Below are 6,416 nucleotides of genomic sequence, written 5' to 3'. Positions count from 1 at the left end.
AATGCATCTTTTGAAGGTTCTCCTACTAAACCAATCAAACCCTAGCTAGCACTTTAATAACTTCATGTTGAATCCTACTTAATTAGCTAATAAGCCTATTAGTGCTTTAATTAATTTTTTGGGAGACACATCTTCACCAAATTTAATGTATCCAATGAATTAAGAGATAGGTTAGAGTTACTCTCAAACGTTAGCGAAGTTATTTACTTTTGTATTATTTTTTGCTAATGGATCGAGCATATGAATGGTCGATTCAGATGCCCCATTAGAACGGAGAACACCATGCTTCTAAAAACACTCCATTTATAGGCCACTAAATTAAACATAATTAGCTATAACGGCCGCACGGCGTAATTAAGCTATTACTAAACTTCTATTGGTTTTTTCCCTTGAGCTAGCACATGATCTTTGAATTAATATTTCTAATTAAGCGTGATCGCGTAGCTTAATATAAGAAGTGTTTTAGTTAATCACGAATCTAATCTTTTGGTTTGTTTTTGTGTATATATATAATTATTTACACACATAAAAGTTGAGAAAGACATGTTCAGCATGACTTTTTTGTTTTTTTTTTGAAGTAAATGCTCAAAAGTAATTACGACACCAATTTTGACTTTGAATGCATGACACTTATTATTGATCGATCACTCTCGTGTTTGAATCAATAAGTGCACGTAGACATATATACATAGAAATACATTTTACAAATTATGTAACATCGTCTGTATACAATTAATGTTTGACCCCTTTAATGCATGTTATATAGAGTGAAGCTACTATGCTTCTAGAAGCACAGAACCTTCCGTGCTTCCAGATCGTTTTCGATGTTGTGACTTTCAAATCGTCGATCGGATCCGTTAAACTTAATCTAAAGTATTTGAAGTACTTGGAAAATAAATTTTATGATTTTTCGATATCATTTGCCTAGTGATCGAAGGGGTTCAAAATTAATAATTTTAAAGGCCGTGGTGAGCCGTTTGCAAGTTTAACGGTGTAGAAATATCCAAATCACGTGAAATTTTGATAGAAAATTCTTTATACTATATAAAACAAGATAAATATCTTTGATCTAAAATTTTAATGTCATATTATCACGTTTTGTAAGATTTTTATTTTCAGCTGTTGATTTTGAGCCCCTTAGTTCACTAGACAAATAATATCGAAAAATTACAAAATTTATTTTCTAGATACTTTAAACACTCTAGATCAAGTTCAACGGAGCCGATCGACGATTCGAAAGTCGCAACATGAAAAACGATATGAAAGTAGGAAGGCTCTATGCTACCAGAAGCATAGTAGCCTCACTCTATTTTATATATATATATATATATATATATATAGAGAGAGAGAGAGAGAGAGAGAGAGAGAGAGGTTGTAGTATAATAAATCAAGTAAACCAAAAGTGCAATTACTTATATGTCCCTCAAAAGTTCCTAACTTTTCTCTTTATCTTGTTAGAAGGTTAATATTAAAATATTTTTTTAACATTCTAAATTATTTCATATATACTCACAGAGTTAAATTCTATTAGTGAATTATTAAAAACTATCGTTATCTCTGTGATATTACTATTTTTTTTTTCCTTCAAACATACTCTTCTATCGTCACCAAATTTTTTTATTTGGTCTTAAGTTAGGAACAAAAAAGTATTTTGACTTTTTATGTTTTCATATATATCTCTTCTGTTGCTATCAGTTTTTTTTATTTGTTCTTAAATTAGGGGCAAAATAGGTGTTTTAAATTTTTTTAATTTTGATGAAAATTTAATCTGAGTTTGATCAAAGATGACTTAGGCTTCGTTTAGGATCATGTTACGTGCGGTGAGAAAGTACATTGGAAAAATACCCTGTTTGTTTTCGTACGTAATATTGTGTTCCGCATATTGCGATGAGTTGGTTACGATATATTTTCTGCGGTCCCACCGGAGAACGCAGAAGTATATCCCTATATGTATGTTTTTTTTTAATTCCATTTTATTTAATAGCGTTAGATAGAACTCAATATCAAACTATGTCTTAATAAGTACTAATAGCGGAGTTATTTTTGAATAATGAAAAAATATATAAGGTATATATTTGAAAAAAATGTGTATGTATAAAATATTTGAGAAGTTTTGAAGGCATATAAGTAATTATTTAATCAAATTATATGACTTCAGATACATTTTTTATAAAGTTACACAAATAAAGTTTTCATGATAAATACTTCGCATATTCAACATCACACGTGTTCACACGTATAATTTTATATGACATAAGGTGAAGTAGCTTGCATTAGTTCATAGCTAAATTTTTGACTTCTACATTTCGTTTTGATGAAGAGAAAGAGAAAAGAAAAGAAAAGAAAATTTAGAGACAAAAAAATATTTTCTTATTTTTTTAGTAAAGCAATAAAATTGCATTTGATGTAGGCGTTACGAACAGAAACACGGGCCACAGACATGACTCTGAAAATGGCAACTCAACAGCCTCCAAAAAAATTAGGACACTGACATGACACTGACACAACATAGACACCACTAATAATATATAGTTTTATCAATACAATAATATAAATTTATTATGAGTTGAGTTGGAATACAATTAGTAGTATTTGAGTTTTTACTATCAATTTTTTAATTAGCTATTAGATCTGCACTTAATTTAATCAATTCTAACTTTTAAATCATACTATTCAACCAGCCATCCACTCAACCCTAGGAGGACCACCACTAAACCCTGATGAGGGACTAGTATCATCCTAACCCTATAATTTTTTATTCAAAGGTTTAAAACTTGATAGCAAAAGAGCTCAAATACTATTAATAGTATTATAGCTCAATTCTATTTATTATATATAAAATATTAATTTTATTAAAATGTTATTATATTTTCCGTATAAATGAAAGTTAATAAAATTTTTATTGATAGTTCATATATTCTAAAAAAAAAAATTTCACTATACATAATTTATTTGTACCGTCAAAAAAATTTGTATATATTCATTAAAAAGATAAAATATTTTATTTTATATTATATATACATAAGAAAACATAAAATAAAAAAATATATATTATTTTTTAATGGGATGCGCTATAGACCTGCGTCAAAACGCACGTCTATGTTGTGTTCATGTCGGATACGAGTCCAATTCCAATACGGACACGCGAAACTTATAAAAGTGTTCATAACACATGGTATTTGATTGTATACTTCTCCTACTAAATGTACAAGTTTTTTAAGTAAATCCAAAAGATATATCGAATAAGATATTAGTAAGAATGTACAGAATTTACTTGAACTGTCATTTTGAGTCAGACTGCCCAACCGTTCAAAATTTTGATTTTACTACTCTACCTCTCAATTTGTATAATTTAAGTCAGTCAATAGGTCACGCCCCGGATTACACGTTTTTCAGGCACGCCGATAAATCCGCCGTACACAAAAATTTTTTTCCTGTATACGAAGAGTAGGTGTACCTGTAACACATACAATATTACAACCAGTAGTATAGAGCTGCTCGAATAAAACTGGTATAAACAGGAACAAGTTCCATATACATACATACATCCAGGTATACAAAAAAGCTCGCCCAACGAGATACAACAAGTATAAATAAGAAACTCAAAAACTAGCACTACCTGCAGTTGGTAACCACTCGAACAGCAGCAACTGGGAAGGGCTCTAACTGGCAACGCCTTTGCCACGATCAGTCTCCGAGAAAGCAGCAGCCGGAACAGCAGGCTCTGCAAAAATAGGGTAAAAACTGGGCGTGAAAACTACTGTAAAAACAAGTAGTTCTCAGTGGGTACCGCCCTCAACATCGTCGGTCCACCCACCAAGTCTACAGAAGAAAGCAAAGATAGTAGGAAAAGCTGGAAAAAATTTACAGCTAAATGCCGCTACACTATCCTGCTCTACACTAATTAATTGTAATAAAAGTCAATGCTGACCCAATCTCACTAGAAACTGTAAGCATACCCATCCCTGGGACTGTGAACACACCCATTCCGCCCGGTTGCGACTATACAGCTACCTCCACACTAAGCGGTCCGTGGAAAGCAAATCCAACCTGCACGAACGACACCAACGCAAAAACACAACGCCCATCTCCGGAGTGGCACTCGTGGGAGCTACCCAACCGAGTATGCAGCGTATCTCTGTCGAGCTCAATCAGGTTCTCACAAGCCAAAGTCAAGTAAATCAGGTCCAACTGGTCTAACAACCAACAGGTCATGTGCCCTCGGCACATTCTGACGCCAAAACGGCAATATAGGTCCACCGTCAACCCCGACGGCCCCCAATAGTCCGGAACAGTCTGAAAGCTACTGTAAAAATACACTCAGCATCCCAGTACGATCATAACTGAAATCTAAACTACCTGGAGTATCCACCACGCCGATACTGCGGCGATACAAAATAACAACGGCTCCTAGAGCTAAATCCGATAGTTTAAGTATGTGACAGGTTCAATCGCAGGTTTTCTCCTAAGTCATATTCAAGTCCAACATGTGCAAGTAGATTTAGTAACACTAGGCTCCAATTCAGATTTTTATAAAAGAAACACCAAATTCATGAATCGAGCAAGTAGGATATGCAAAAACAACTACAACGACACATGCCGACTATCTCTATATTCTTAGAAGACAAACCGACGATTAACCTACCTTAAAAGCTACTCCCAATCCTACACGATGTCGAGAACGGCGGAAACGCACCCTCGCCCGGCCTCCCCGCAGCGCTACGATGACGAAGACACGCTCGAACGGCACCGCGGCGCGACGTCGACAACACCCGAACTGCACCCGAGCTCCTCCACCACGCATGGTCAAGCATAAGGGGAAGAGAGAGAGCACACTAATCCTCTCCTCTCTGATCTCTCTATCCTATATAGCGAGGGAGAAGGGATGGTGATACAATCAAGGTAAGAGAATTACTAAAAAGCCCCTTACCTATCCTGGTGTACCGGTACACGGGCATTTGTACTGGTACAAATGGCAACCCGAGAGCAGTCTGCGCAGGGACATGCGCTGTGTACCGGTACACCTCTGATGTTGTACCTGTATAGCAAGATGTACCGGTACGCCTTGATGGTTGTACCGGTACAGCAAGCAGAAAATTTGTATTTTGTAGATTCCAGTGCTAACTCATGCCCTCGCGTCTCCACTGAGTCCGTTCGGCGTCCATTTCGCGCCAACGCGACTTGGACTTGTCCCGACACTCTCCCGACGTGTTGACAAGTCTCACCTGCTGTACTCCAGGGATACCACACAATGATACTTCAACTTCAAATTTTGAATTTGTCGTTTGTTTTTACAGATTTAATTAATATATTTTATATAATTTTTGTTTATATAAATTTATTAAAGTAAGCAATTATCTTCAATATTTTCAGTCAAAATATTGTTGACTAACTCAAATCCAATAAATTGAATGATTGGATAGTAAAATTAAACTTTTGAAATATTAGGTAGCTGATTTAAAATTGTCCATAGTTCAGATAAGTTGCTTTCAAATTTTAAATGTGTTGTTTATCTGTACAGATTTAATTAGTATGCAACTTTTCGCAATTATAAATTTATTTAAAATAAATAATTATCTTAATTATATAGTTGACTGACTCAAATCAAATAAATTGAAATGTTAGATAGTTGATACAGCTAATTTAACATTAGAGTTTCTTAAAAAATGTGACGCAATCAAGCTGGGTCGAAAATTTCATTGGGTTCAGCAATTTTTACAACCGGCGTGGAAAATTTTTAAACGGTCATAACTTTTCACTATAGTGTCTCTTTCCAGCAAACAATTATAATTCAGAAAATATTTTCGAAATCTACACAAAGAATGACAAAGCCATTCCGGCAGAATTTGAGGCCTAAATTCAACTGTTTAGACCTCTGTTTTGGCATTTTGGTTATTTTTGATATATTTAGGTTTGTAGGTATATCAGAATTTATTATCTTCAATTATAATAGGCTTCAGATATCGACTCCATATATACGTAACATTCAGTTAATATAATTAATTTTTAGATTTGATTAATAATATTTTTGTATTTGTCAAAAAATTGTATATTTTATATATCTCTCTTCCATTCTTATACTTCTTCCTCTTTAAGGTGGTTTAGACCTGCAATAATTCATAATTCAGATAAATTCTATATGTTTTTTTTTTTACCTTACTATTCCGAAGAGCCCCTCCTTATTCCTAGGGTTAATTTCATAAATGTCCTTGCGAATATAGTAAATGACAAATATATCTTTAGAAAGTGCAACTTTTATATTTTGTTCCTGCAAAAGTTCTGATATTTTCAAATATGTCCCTCTGATTTGTTATCGTCAAAGAACCGTTAGAAAACTGTTTATTTTTTTTTTTACTTTGTCATCACAAATATATCCCTCCAAAAGTCATAACAGTTTAATATAAAAAAGTTAAAAA

The sequence above is a fragment of the Ananas comosus genome, linkage group 11, assembly GCF_001540865.1.
Source record: "Ananas comosus cultivar F153 linkage group 11, ASM154086v1, whole genome shotgun sequence".
Classification (NCBI taxonomy): Eukaryota; Viridiplantae; Streptophyta; class Magnoliopsida; order Poales; family Bromeliaceae; genus Ananas; species Ananas comosus.
The sequence above is the reverse complement of the archived record's forward strand: the minus strand, read 5'-3'. Positions refer to the sequence as shown.